Raw genomic sequence first — 15,432 nt, forward strand, 5'->3', positions numbered from 1 at the left:
TCAATTTTCACTTAGATGTGGTTCTACCTCTCTCAAATCCAAACACATTGGTAATAGCATGAGGAAAGTGCCCGGGTACTTCCTAATGAGCCCCAGTTCCCTGCCACTCAAGGGTTGCTCACAGACCAGCAGCATCTGCGACTACCAGCACCTTTGGTAGAGGAAGGATTTCAGGCCCCATCCTGGATCTACTAAATCTGGGTCTGCTCTGTTTTAAGACCTCCAGAGGACTTCGAGTCACATAAAATTTGAGATGCCCTCTTCTACGTTAGGTACCAAAAAAGCACTGGGAAAGCATTTTTAAAAATCACAAATAACTTTCATTTCTCCTCTCTATGACATTAGGGCATTATATTAATCTTTTAATTACATGGAGGTAGGTTATGTTATCAATGCATTTCACCTCGAGAAAGTAAAATGGGAATTACAAAATCTATTTTAAGGAAAAGAGGGTGCTGTGTCTGATAGGGTTGAGAATGCTGCTGTAAGATTCCTGGAATTCAATAATCGGGTGTGGTGAACTTTGCAGCATGGGAATGGGAATAGGGCATCAGAGTCAAGTGTCTCTGAACTTGGTGGTTTATACGCTCTAATGAGTCCTAAACCGGTTTGTCCACCTCCATGTCCCCCCACTCCCACCCCCAGAGTATAGCAGATACATCCCTGCTTTCTAAAGATAGCCTGGCCAGCTGACAGAGTAAGTCCTGCTGTTTTGTATGGGTCAGGCCACACTCACTTATTCTACAAATGCATTTTGATCCCCTTCTACGTGCCATGCACTGTCACAGGGCTGTGAGTAATAGAAAGACAAAGCCGGCCTTTGATGAGCTTACAACAGACAGTCTCACAGGACAGCTAAGAGGACCGCAAACAGCTGCATGAAGAATTAGGGAGAGGTGGGTGCCTGAGAGAGGCACAGATCCTGCAAGACACGTGTAGGGGGTTGGGGGGGAAGGAGGTCACGCCCACGTAGAAAGAGCAAAGAAGGGACCCCGGGACTCCCCCAAGCATCCACACTGGCCAGAGACGGGGCTTCATGCTGGAGCTCTCTCGTGCCACCAGGCAACTATTTAAATCTCCCATGCTCGCTCAAACCTAGCTGGCCACACCTGTCCCCTCCATCCTCAGCAGGGGAGCTTGCTTCCTTATTCTCACAGTAAAGAGAGTCACCAAGTAGAACTCCTTGCATTTCCCACCATTGCTTCCTGGACCCTGACTGGTGCGTGTGCCCTCTCTACTGGATCCTTCATATTAACTGATCAAGAACACACTTTGATGTGTTCTAATGTCATTTTTCAACCATCACTCAAGCCACTGGCCTCTCCACTCCTCTCCTTCACAATCAGACTTCTTTAAGAACAAAATGTATTTTTGTATTTATCTCCATCTCCTCAACTCCTCACTCTTCAACCCACTGCAACCAGCCTCTGACCTCACCACCCACAGAAGCCCCTCTTACTCATATCGCCAACTGACTGCTTCTTAATAATACCAACAAACCCTTCTCTGTCTTCCTCTCATGGGAACGTCGGCAGTGTTGGACACTGCCGATTGAGCCCTAGAAACAGCCTCTTCCCTTGGTCAGCCTGTCAGCCATAGCCTGGTCATCCTCCCCTACCTCACGGGCTTCCTCTTTTCAGCCTTCCTGGTGGGTTTCTCATCTCTTAAATACTAGGGGTACCTTGGGGTGCAACCCAAAACCCTCCTTGCTTTCAATGAACACATTCTCTGGACTCGACCATTTATATCCTTTAATGATTCCCTATCTATAGCTCCAGCCCAGCTCTCCCTCTTGAATAGACTTCTGGACAATTCTACTTGTCCCAAAGCTACCTCAAATTCATTCTATTCAAAAACAAACTAGTTATCTCCCACCCCACCTATTCTTCATTCCTCAAACTCTGTATTATTGAATGGCACCAACATCTACAGTTTGCCCTAGGGCATCATCCTTGACTCTTTCCACAGCTCCACACCCAGTCACCCGCAAATCCCAGCTTTATCCTATAGCCAGAGTCATCTAACAAATGAGTACTGTTATCTCACCACTCTGCTCCGACGCACTCATGGCTCCCTCATTACCCTCAGGGTAGAGTCTGGCCCCATTCTTCCAGTGCTTTACTTTCTTCTCATTCATCCTCCAACCTCAGACTAGCTTGGTCTTCCTAAAATTGAAGCTTACTCAAGTAACCCTCACACCTCTACAGCTTTTTAAATTGCTGGTGGATCCCCCATTACTAAGAGGACCAAACCAAACATGTTAATTGATCAGGTTCTGTTGGGAGAAAACAAAACAAAACAAACAAACAAACAAACAAAAAGCATGAAACATTCAGAATGGTGGAGCACAAAGCGTCCTTCCAGGAGGACAAGAGATGACCTGGAAAGGTGCACTGGGCCAGATCACATAGTGCCTTGAATGCCCAAATAGGACATTTACACTCATACCAGGAGAAGTGGAAAACAGATCTCTGCAAAGTCTTGAGCAGGTGAGGTGAGGCTCTTGCACAGACTGTGGTGCCCTTCATCACCTCGTGTCCTCTGTGGTGGGAAGTTTGCTGTGAGCGCAAACTCTCCTTGAGACAGCCCAGCCTGAAATACGACCGACCTCAAGCTTACACCACGTATACTTCCACTTGAAGCCTCAGGACTTCGGGACAAAAAGTGTCGCGACATGGATGAAAATGCACCCTGCCCCCCAAAACTCTCAACAGTCTGAGGGCAATAAAGGAGGAAGAGGCACAGCTGAGCCTCTTGGTCAAGCCAGGGTAACGAGAAGATGCAGGTGCCATGGGCAGAAACAGAGGGCCTCACCGGGAGGCAGCGGCAGCTTGACATCCAAACACCAGTGAGCAGAAGAACAAGGAAGGAGGAAGGCAAGTCACGTGGGGAGAAGTGGGAGTACCTCAGAGAGTTCAACCTGCAGGCTAGAAAAGGCGAGGGGGGCTAAGAGCTCCTTCACCCGCCTAAAGTGTCTGGCAGAAAGGAGAGTCCAGGAAAGGAAGGAGGGAGAGGGAGAACCAGTAAAGGGCCAACACCCTGGAGCAGCTGACAATGCCTCCGCGGGTGAAAGTGTCTTCTAAACCCTGCCCCGACTGGGAGGGCATGAGCAGCCTCTCCCCGGGATGACTGAGCAGGATGGGCAGGAGCCCATGGACCTCATTCTCACTTCCAGAAGGAGGGCGATCTAAGCAAGAGTAGATCCAGCTCTGAGTGTTCCAACCTGCATCTTCTACCCCCACACCCCAGCCATTCCCAGACTTCCTGGTGGTGATGCGGCCTCACCCTGGGCTTTGCCTCAGGAGCCACTCTGAGAAGACGAGCAAAGAGGCGAGGCTTGCCCTCGGTACCCTCACCACTGCCCCCTCGGGCCTTTCTCTGCACCATTCCCTCCCAGCCAGGGGCCCAGCACTGTCCTGCTGGCCCCCTCCTCACTCCCTGCGTAGCTACCCTCCCAGCACAGCCACAGCCAGGGCCTCTAGCTCCTTCAGAACCCATCCACCCAGGCAGCTCCACCAGTGGGTGCTAGGCTCTCTGGGCTTAGACAAGTCTATCGTTGAACTGGGCTCTGGCCTTCAAAACAACTGACACCATGTGTGCACACTGAGACCTTCTCGATCCCCCTCAACCACACAGGGCTCATGTCCACCGAACCCCTAGGACCGCCCTCCCTTACCTCCCTTATGAGAACTTCACTCATCTTTTCACACAACCGTTCCAGGAAAGGGCAAAAACTGCCTCTACCTTTGGGTGAGACAGTTCCGTCCAGCAGTATGTACCCTGTTGTCCTTCTTCGGACAAAGGGGGGCCACCAACGTAAAACGTTTATTTGGAGGAGCAAGACGCACACACAGACACAGACGTCAATTTGTCTTAAACACCAAATTGGCAAATTCATGATCCAGTCTCCTTGGGGGAAGTTTCTTTAAATAAGTTCGAGGCAAAGGGAAATCAGTTCACATCTTTCATTCAATAAATATCTTTTTGAACACCTGCAGTGAATTCGGGGCTAAAGCAGACAAGAAAGAAATGTCAAATGTCTACCCAACCCTCAGAATTGCTTTGGGAACAAGAGACGTTCCCCAGGAGGAAGGCAGGTGACAACACAGGCAGCAGGACAGGGTGAAGACCACGGGGCCAGACGAACGTAGGGACCCTTAAACCCAAGTGTGCCTAAGAATCCTCAGAGTATGGAGTCATTTAAAATGCAGATTCCTGGGTGCTGCCCAGGAGATCAGAGTCACTAGGTCTCTGGTGAGTCCCAGAAATCTGCATTTTAAATCATCCTGATGTGGGTATTTTCTTCAAGAAATACTGGTCCAGCCAGTAGTTCTTTGTAGGGACCAGAGGAAAAAGGAAGCCCACTGGGCAGGCCCAGGAAGGGAGCTGTTTTTTGTGTTCAGCCCTTAAGAAGCTGGCAAGGAATCCTTTTCATTCTTCCTCTGCAGGGCTGAATGTTTTGAAGGAGAGCCAATACCTTGCCATTATCTGGAGAATGTGCAATTGGCACTGGGAATAAAAAAGGACGTGGACCGCTGAGTCTGGAGTTGATGAAACCAGTTTATCTGAATCTGATTCCAGGCCAGTCTGATGCTGAAAGGTAGCGTCCTGACTCCCTGAAGCTTTCCCATCTATTGTTTTTCTTTTCCTGGGTGGCTGTGCCAGCACCTCATAGATATCATTATTTTCAGATTACTGTTATTACACGCATTCTTCTTGAATACAATACTACTCTGTTTTTATCTCCATAGAGCGGAGGACCAAGTTCCAGTTGTTTTGTTGTTGTTGTTGTTTTAATCTGTATGTGTAAAACAATCTGAGCACTGGCCTCTGGGGGTGATTCTCTTTGCTTGTGGGTGTGGTAGAAGGAGAGAGGAACCGGAGGAGGACCTGCCCCAGAGGGAGAAAAGGCACCAAAGGGGAAGCTCTTCATGACCCTCCTGTCCAGTCACTCACTGCTTCTCAACCTCTGCGCTAAGACTGGCAGCTTCTGTTCCAGAGGAGGGATACAGAATAAATAAATGAACAAACACATAAACTGGGAAACAACATTAGCGATAAGTGTTATAGGTTGTTGTTGTTGTTGTTTTAAGTGAGTGAGGCAGTAGACAGGGATTAGACTGGCAGGCCAGGAAGGAGGTCATGGGGTACAGCTGCAGAGAGACTGGGGTCGGGGGGAGCACACTCCAGATGCCCTTTTGGAGGAATGAGCATAGCACATTCAAAGAACAGAAAGAAATTATAAATGTGGCCACAGCCAACGTGAGATCAGAGCATAAAAGTAGTATAAAGAATCTGGAGAGGGCTCAGAGGTCTTTCGCCTCAGCTGGGAAGAACAAGAAGCTAAGTCCTTGGGCTGACTTAATGATTTCCCTATGACCAAGGGGACAGGGTGGTGTCCAGTTCCCAGAAGACACTCCAGAAACTGAGCTATCACTGTATCAGGAGCCAATCGAGTCTGATATGAAGAAAACGAGTTTCCGCCATTTAGCAGCAATGAGTGACGAGTAACACACCCCAGAAACTGACAGAATGTCAAGCCTGCCTGCTACCCCTGGGTCATCCCGGCCTGGAATTTCTGGCCCAGGAAGAACAGTCGTGGCTTTCTTCCTCGGTGCATTTTCCTAGGGAGAGTTCAAAACAAAAGAAAAAGAAAGATCAGCAAGCTTTCTGAAAGCCACGCACCACGGGACTGTGGGTGCTGTGCCTGCATCGGGCTCTGTCAGAATCTCTGTAGCAGACGCGCCTGTGTATAGCTCTCCACGAGTGTGAAGCGCAGGGGTGAGGAGTACGTCAGAGTGGACTGCAAACCAGATACGAAGAACTTTTGGTGGCAAGTCATATTTTACTAAACACATTAGCCTGTTTTGCTGACTCGGGATCTGGCCTTACATCTGGACCTTTGGTAGACGTTGAGCCAAGGGAAGATACTGGCCTGCTTGGCTCTGGCCCCCACCTGGGTTTGTCTCAGGCCAGCTGTTCCATAGAGACCTCCAAAGCAGTGTGGCCAGAGAAAATACAGCATGCCTAGCTTAACTTGAATTTCAGAAAAAGACCAAGTAACTTTCAGTATAAGTATGTTCCATGCAATGTTTGGGATATATGTATGCTAAGAAATTTATTCACTGTTTTTTCTGAAATTCAAATTCAACTGAGCATCCTGTATTTTTATTTGCTAAATCTGGCATCTCTCCTTTGTCACAGTGTATGAACATCAAGCTTCCTTGGGTTGTACTGCAACACTGAGACCCCCCCACCCCCACCCAGCGGGGCTTCTCAGAGTGAGATTTGCTTCCACCCTACCCAAGAAAATAGAAAGCTCTCTGCGTGGAAACATACACTTAAGAGCCCTCTGAGGGCGGAGCTGGCCTGACAGAGGAATCATTAGACAAGGAATTCTTAGACAAAGACCACCTTCGATTTTGTGGCAAAGGGACCCAAAGTATGGCTCCCTGGTTTGCCTGACTGTACTTCCTAAAGTTGATCTTAAAGACTAAGAATATCTCAGTTTTTCAGAAGAGTGAGTCTGCGCAAAACATTTCTTATCCTCCACTCCTGAGCTATACCGCTAAGCCCTGAGATATGGGTGCCCTAAATACAGATGCTGTCAGGGAGCCCCCGAACACGGGTGCCAGGATCCCCTGCAGACAGCCCCCCAGTAGTTTCCTTTAGACCAAGCTTTCCAACCTTGGCTCTCACCCAAGGCTCATTAGCTCCTTACAGCCCCAGATGCTCTTGCATGCTCCCCTGACCCACCCTTCTCTTGCCTAATTCGACCTTAGTAACACGACGCCGGCTCTGGCTGCTTGCCCTGGGCACCAGTGGCTATGTTCCTGGGTGTTATTGCTGGGATTTGCTCCGGCCTCTTAAGAATGCCACGTTGGCCAGCCCAAATCCCCAGCCCCTGCTGGCCTGCCCTGTCCAGCAAGAAGACGAGACCCAAAGATCATTCAGTTCTGCCCATGCCTTCACACAGGACTGTGAATTCTATATTTCCCCTTATCCCCAAAAAGTCTCGTAGACAAGTTCAACCTCCATGTGCTAGTAGTTGAGAGAGTTGTCACCACTACTGCTGTTCTTCAGACCATCGCTTGGCACTTAGGATAGCGCTCCAGGGATGACAGTGTGCAAAATCTTCTCCCTGCAGCCCCTGCCCAGCTCTAAGGGCAGAGGTGTACCATCTAATGGTCTGCCCTCCTCTCCCAGTTTTGGGGTCTGGTCTCTGGTTCCTTTCTCACTCAATTCCCTAGACACATTATCCACGACTATGTCAGGGATCCAGGGACAGCTGAGCTCTGGTTTGATAGAGAGATGAGGTAAGGTCACTGCTACCTTATTATCTTGAGAAAGCATGAATCTACCAAGTTCAGGGGGCCTGAAGCCTGTTCCAGGCAGAAAGCACCTTCTCCCTGACCCAGTTCTCTTGTAGAATCTTCGGAACCTGTCTCAGCACCTTCACTGTGGCAGATGGATGATGTTTCCCCCCATTACTGTCTCGGGCTGAGGCTGCAATTTTCCCGATTTGGCCCTTGCATATTATTTAATTGTTTATCTTGACATACAGGTTTGTCCCAGAGGGGAATGCTTTAACAGTGGTGTGGCATCCTTCGATATATATATAGAGCGAGAGAGATTCACTCCAGCGGACGGTTTTCTCCTGCCAGACTCCTCCCAATTATCCTGCAGGCTTCTTTGCCCCGAGGGCAGTTTGCTGCTCCAAGGGACTGGAATTGGCTTAAAAAAAAATTCCTTCCAGTCTGTGCCCCATGTGAGGGGGCATTGTGTGCTCTCTAAATAATAAGCCTGGCTTTGTGTGACCTAACCGGACGGGGCCCTTGGAGAGATTACTCAGTTGCAGAGTGAGCCATCAGCTGCACCCTAGGAAACCAAGAAGTTTCCAGACCAAGGAGAAAAGTCCATGAGAGCAAGACTTTTTTTCCCCCTTAAATCGTATTGTCAACTAATTCCTCTCTTCCACTAGCTTTCAAGGTAATTAGGTAAAAGTACAGGAGAAGAATCTGAGTTCCTATTCTGATAGGGTAAATGACAGCATTTAATCAGATGGCCCCCAACCACTGCTAACAAAACAATCAACAAATCATTTTCACGACCTTACGAGTTAGATACAAGGCACTGTCATCCATCAAGGTAATTAATATACTTGTTGATTTCCTCCTCCAGACCCAGGACTGGCCAGAACTAAAGGGTTAGGAAGAGATATAAGCCACAGTGCTTGGCCTCCACCATACAAAACCCACTCACAAGAGGAGAAACTGACCAGAATTGACCACCTCCACTGTGCCAGGCTAGGCATTTACACACACAAATTATCTTGTTCAGTAGCCTCAATAACCATGGAAGACAGAGAGTAGCAGCTCCATTTTACAGATACGGAAACTGGCAATCAAAGAGCATATAAGTGGGAGACAGAATAATGTCCCCCAAAGTTGTCCATGCTCTAATCCCTGTAAATATGTTAGTTCGAATGGGGGGAAAAAAGTGTGGGGGCTTGGCAGAAGTGTTAAAAAAAAATCTTGAGATGGGGAGATTGTCCTGGATTATCTGGGCACGTCCCAGGTAATATCAAAGGCCTTTAGGACAGGCAGACAGGAAGGTCAGAGTCAGAGCAACAGAGATAGGACAAAGGAAACAGGCTGGAGTGATGTGGGGCCACGAGCCAAGGAACACGGGCAGCCTCTAGAAGCTAGAAAAGGCAAGGAGGTGGATTCCCCCTGGAGCCTCTTAAAGATACCAGCCTTGCTGACCCAATAGGCTTGTGACTTTCAGAACTGTAAGGTTAAGAAAGGGGTGATGTTTTAAGGTATGAAGCTTGTGGTTATTTGTTGCAGCGGCAATGGAAAACTAACACAGTGTGCTTATTCACATCCCCAGCTGCACTCCACAGACAACTTGAGCTGCCAGAGAAGGTTCCTTCAAAGTGGTAGGGCTAGGCAGGGCTGCCATATTGCCTCCCTGGGCCCTGGAGTTCTGCAAAGCAGGAGCCCCAGGGCAGGATTCAAACCAAGTCAACAAACGTATTCTTAAAGTCTCTATCCTTTCTTCTTTGCTGATCTGCTCTCTAAAGATAACATTTAGGGGCAAAATATCAAAAGAAATATTCTAAAATAACATGATAAGCTTAATCAATGACTAAGGAATCCAGGAAATAATGGTGTCCTGAGAAAGAATTAGTGGTGCATACAGCAGTGATCAGAGCAGACTTGGTGGAGGGGGTGCAGCTTCACCTGGGCCCTCCAGCACGGGCAGGGTGGGGGTAATGAGGGAGGCAAACAGAAGGCCTTACAGATGGGGAAGGGCCTGGTGTAAGAAATGCCACCAGGAAGAGAAAGCAGCAGCCCATCTTCCCCACCCTTGATCCCCTCCTGCTACTCTCACCCCTCCTCTGCCTGTGGATTCCATTAACTCTCCCAACTGAAGTCTTGGCAAAGGCCTTAGACAACATCCTGTGTTGTCTCGTACCTTACAGATGGCAAGTTTGGACCCAAACATGCCTAATGTGTCTTTCTTGCCCAGAGCTACCCAACATTTCAGGTCTGCCAGGCCAGCGCTCCCCAGCAATGAGGAACAAAGTGTTTTCAGTTCTTCAAAGTCAACAAGCATACTCTTTGTATGTGTGAGTGGCCCGTCTGATTCAGCGTGTCCAAATAAGGGAAATTTGGAAGAGAATTCCAGACTTTAACCTGGGTGGGGCAACTTTGTTAAATACAAGGACAGTGTGTTCAGAGATACCTCTTCAAGCCACCTTTAGTTTGTAACTAAGCAAATTTTTGTGCAAGAGGGGCATATAATAAAAATGACTTGGAGGCAAAAGACCCAACCTCTAGTCCTGAGTTCTGTTGTCACCTGAAACATGACAGGGAGCAAATATTGTTACACCCGCTATGAAATCAGCACTTGGTCTTAAAATTCTCTTAATCACTTAAGATGCTTTGGGCCACAGGCAACAGAAATCCTGATTCAAACCAGTTTAAACACGAAGGAAATGCATTATCCTGCAAAACAGAAAGTTGAGTGGCAGGGCAGCTTAGAGGCTGTATTAGTCAAGATTCTCCAGAGAAACAGAACCAACAGGATATACAGAGAGAATGAGATTTATTATAAGGGATTGACTCACGGTTATGGAGGCTAAGAAGTGCCAGGATCTGAGATCTGCAAGCTGGAGGCTCAGAAAAGCTGGTACTATAATTCCAGTCCAAACCCCAAAGCCTAAGAACCAGGGGAGCCAGTGGTGTAGATCCCAGTCCAAGTCTGAAGGCCAGAAAACCAGAAGCACTGATGCCTGAGGGAGGGAGAGACGGATATCTCAGATCAAGCCAAAGAGCAGATCCACCCTTCCCCCACCTTTTTGTTCTGCTCAAGCACTCAAGACATTGTGTGATGCCCACTCACACTAGTGAGAATGATCTTCACTCAGTCTACAGATTCAAATGCTAATCTCTTCAGGAAACATCTTCAGAGACACACCCAGAAATCATGCTTTACCAGCTATATGGGCATCCCTCAGCCCAGTCAAGCTGACAAATAAAGCTAACCCTTAAGGGTTGATTGATCCAGTGGTATGATGAAGCCATCAACGACCTAGGTTCTTTCTCTCTTTCTCTCCATTCTTGCTATCCTGAGTATCAGCTTATATTTTTGCTGATAGTATGATGACTGCCATAATTCTAAGCATCACAGTCAGACACAAAGTTTCTGGAGGAAAGGGAGAGAGTATCCTCCAGAAGTCTTCCCTGAACATAGCACTGGCCACTGGTGAGCCACATGTACCCATTTCTGAACCAATTACTGGAAAGGGGATCCCTTGAGAAGGGCTGTTCCAGCCCCTCCTGAGGGTGCAGAAGAGGGAAGACAAGTGAACAAAAGCATTATTCTGTGTGGTCATCAAAATCTGTAGCAGTTTCTGTGCTCTCCATGGTCCCTTTTAGCTCCAAAAACCGGTAAGTTACGAACTCAGTGGTTGCCTGATACCATTTAAATCCACACTGGCAAGCTCCATACCCACCCAGAATCAAGCACTGAGCAAGCATCAGAGAACTTTCACGAAGCATCCATTCATGGGGATCTTGACCACGTCACAACCAAGACAGTCAATCCCATTGCTTTAACCCTTCTTACCACTGCTGGAGAATTGAAGCCTGGCAGTTTGGGTTACAGAGATGAATGACAGAAAAAGGTTGCTGTTAATTTATGCATCTTCCATGACAATTAGCCAAACTACCTCCCTGTTTTCTACCCTGGGATAATCCAAGCAAATCTTAGGATGCTGCACAGTGAGAGGTAAAGTGGTAGATGGGGGTATGGCATTTTCTAAAAAGAAAATTCAAATTGGCTATTAGAGTTACTGACCTAACATTGACCACTGGCAGACTGTGTCTGTTTAAACTCATTTCCAGATCACTTGAATGAGAAATAGCAGTTTTCTCCTAATACAGACCAGGCCCCTAGAGTTATTTCCTACAGCTGCAATGACTATTGTAAGTAAGGAGAAAATAGACGGATAGAGGTTTGATGAGAAATTTTACACTTCTCGTGAGTCTTTTTTTGAGGGGCTCAGTGTGTTTGCTCAATTCCAATTACCTGCCTCTTTCTTCTCTGGCTGGATTAGTAACTATTCAATTCAACCAAAGCATTGAACAGTATCACTAAAATGATTGTTCCTCTCCCAACAGGATACTTAGGTTTTGACTGAGTAATCAAACTCTGTAAGAAATTTCGCCAAGATATTTATTATACCAAGTAATGGGAATAGGAGGTATGCTTTGTTATATAATATATTGTAACTAGCTAGAAGTAATAGATGAAAAAAACCTTCCTTAAACACGAAAGTCACACATATGTGGTGTAAATTTATGTCCCCCTCTCACAACACTGTTACCAGACAACCAAGAGAATAAGAAGCATATAAAGTAATAAGAATATTTGAATAAGTAAAAGAAGTAAGCATTTTTTAAGTAATAACTTTTCTAGCAAATTATTGCTGGTAGTTGTCAAACTCTGGAGAAGACATTCTCTTCTTGTTACAAGGCTTGAAGTCGCCATGTAAAAATGGACCTAGACAGCACATCGAGGTGAATTCCATAAGACCATAATTAATTCTCTCTTTCTCCCCATCAAACCTCTAAGCAGACCTGTGAGTCACAGATGTTATCCTATCTTATATGGGATTCATTTCCATTCCAACCCTGGTGGGGTGGCTAATAAGTAGGGTAATGGTCCAAACAAGAAGAAATAAAAGAGAAAAACCAGGAGAAAAACAAAGGTCCAGACTCATCTGCAAGCTGAGTAACACGTACTTGGAGAATGGTGGGCCTAACAGTAGCCAAACGGGAGAAGAGGTAAGATGTGTTAATTTTCTTTCAGACCCTCATTCCAGGTCCTGGGTTTATCCTACCTCACAGGCCATCTCAGTGAAGAACAAGGAAAAAATAATAATAATAATAAAACAAAACACATTCATTTGGTGGAGACCTCTCATTTGAAGTCTTCAACATCACATGGAGCTTTTTTTTTTTTTTTAAATACCATCTTTCGCTCCCCTGCTTGAGTTTTTTTCTTGGGTAGAAGGCATCTTTAAAGCCTTCTGCCTCTCATTCTCCCAGAATCTGTGCTCTGATCTTGAGGCATTAGTCACAGTTCCAAGGAGGGGACAGGTCAAATAACTTTACAATCAAAACCCAAACCTAAACAGATGGCTCCTTTATTCCAAGAAAGCACAAGCACTTGTCATTCTCCTGTGATAATGGGATTTGGCCTTACCGTTATGGCATCCCAGAGGCAGTGAGCTGCGGTTCAGGCCCAGGAGCCCCACATTGTGGGCTATCTGCTCAGTTTCAACTCGCAGCCAACCGACTCAAGATCTTCCAGCCAAGTGTGGACTCCAGGATGAGCCAAAAAGACAAATGCCAGAGGAAGTCATCGGCAGGCTGGCTACAGTCTCCAAGTGTGGACTTTGAACTTTCAAGTGCATCTATTCACCCGAGGACTTGTTAAAAATGCAGATTCCTGGATCTCCTCCCTGACACTCTGAATCAGCCCAGGAATCTTCTTTCTCAAGAGGCTTAGCAGGTCATTTTTATACTCTCTGAAATAGGAGGACCACCTCTAGACGGTCAGTACTCAAACGTGGTCTTGAAACCAGGTGCATTAGCTGTTAGAGATGCAGAATCTTAGGTCCTACCTCAGACATCCCAAATCACAACCTGTATTTTAACAGGATGCCCAGATAATTCCTTAGAGTTCGAGAACCATGTTGCTAGAGTAGTTTTGTCTTATAACCTGGTTCCCACCAGCTAGGAAGAGAGAGAGTGCAGCAACCCAAAAAGGGCAGCCTCTCAATCCTAAACTACAGATTAGCATCAGTAAGGAAGTCTTTAACATTTCAGTCCTGTGGTAGCCAATTTAACTCAGCCTTCTGGAAGGGGCCCTGGGCATCTGTAGTTTTAAGAGCTCCCCAGCTCTTAACCAACGTGCAGCCAGAATTGAGAACCACTATTCCACCAAAGCGAAATTCAAAATCAAAGCTTAAAGCCCTAAAGACAGCGTGAAGCTGGGTCTCACTCCCCTAAAAAAGCAATCAGCCATTTGCCTAGTAACAAGGGATTCCTAAAATATTTGCCTTTTACTAGGAAGAGGCAGCTTTGGCCTTCTGAATGGCTACTCATTGTCCACACCTCATACAAACATGTTGGGCCTCACTGCCTGGGAGCTCAAAAGCAGCATTCCCATTCCCTTTGTTACTCAAGGCCGGGCTCTGGCATCCTCGGGATGGGAAATGGTTCCTTCTGAGGCAGCATTTCTCTTAGCTTTCTCTGCCCCTGGGATTTGTGATTCTGGACAAGGCATATGTCTTCTCACCATGCCATTTCCCATTTGCAGAGGGAAAACACAGTGTTCATTGATTCCTTTGGTTAAGCTGACTGGTGCCCCTGGCTCCCGTCCAGTGACTATTTCTCTTTGCAGCAATCCTCAGCTGGGGGAGAGCCAGGAGGGCTCTCTCAGCCCACTTAGAGCCCTGAGCCCCTGCGCCCTCTATCCTACAAGCTCCAAATGTCAGCTCATTCTGCTGATTCTCTTCAGCCCAGGCAGTTTCATCAGAAAGCCTTGGAACAGGTTTGAGAATAGAAAGGCTACTGGATTCCTTTGAAATGTCTGAGTTCAGTTTAAGTCCAGACTTCCGTAGACCCCGGCTGGAAGAATAAAACCCTTTTCTCCCATGGGAAAGCCGCCTAACTGATCTGGGTAAACACTCTTGAACTCCAACTGTAACAATACACATGGACCGTTGTTTCTGTAAGTATTGATAGTCAGTGTTTCTTTCTAACAGTTGGGTATACCATCCTCATCTTCTCTTCATCTCCTCCTCCTACTACCACTGATGGCTTGCTGTGTGCTAAACACATCACCACGGGATCCGCACAGCCGTCTATGCAAGTAGGTGCTTGCTATTTGTATATCCATTTTACAGATGCAGTGCTGAAGTTTCAGTAAGTTAAACAACTTGCTCTGGGCTCCACACAGTAAGAGCGACAGAAACCGGATTTTATCCAGATCCGCGTGATTCCACTAGGATACGTCTACAGAATGGGTTCTTCCTTTGGACATTTCCCAATCCCTCACTTCCAGCCTCTTTTCTTCCCAGAGCAAGATCTCTGCCACCAGACCTTCCCTTCTGGATCCATTTGTCTAGGAATTAGCTGGAGTATGTGCCAGAGTCAAAAGGATTTGGAACCAACGAGTGAAGAGGAATATTTATACCATATACCCTGAATTTCATTTGAATGAAACATCTATATGAAACCATGGAAGTACTAGAAATATTTGTAGGTGGGAGATTTAGAAAATCTTGAGGTAAGGAAGGACTTTAGAGAGTGATACCAGAGGCAGAAGCCATAAATTCACATATTAAGAACTTAAACTGCACAAAAACTTTAAATGTAAATTTAAATGTGAAAAGCAATTGACAAATTGGGAAAAGTAGAAAACATATGACAAAGACTTAATAGAGAGAATATATGTGTAATAAAAAAAAAAACCTACAAACCAGCAAGAAAAAGATGAACACCCCAATTAAAAAATGGGCAAACATAAAAGAATAAAAAGACCACTAATACTCATGATTGATGATGATGAATTCTGGCAACAGATTTTACATTCTCTGCAGGTGGGAGTATGAATTGACATAACCTTTCTAAAGGTCAATTTGACAAAACGTAGTAAAACTTTTCTAAAACACAGAACAGTTAACCCAGCTGTTTTGAGGAATCGATCTTAAGGAAATAATTAAGGACATGCAACGTGACCCAGCAGGAGAATGACCCGGGAGTGGTGCGGACAGAAATAAGACACGTGGCAACACTCTCAAAGCCCAGAAAAGGAATGAGTGAAAATCTCAAACCACAACCCTGCGGTGGA

This window comes from Neovison vison, chromosome 1 (assembly GCF_020171115.1).
Source record: "Neovison vison isolate M4711 chromosome 1, ASM_NN_V1, whole genome shotgun sequence".
Taxonomy (NCBI): Eukaryota; Metazoa; Chordata; class Mammalia; order Carnivora; family Mustelidae; genus Neogale; species Neogale vison.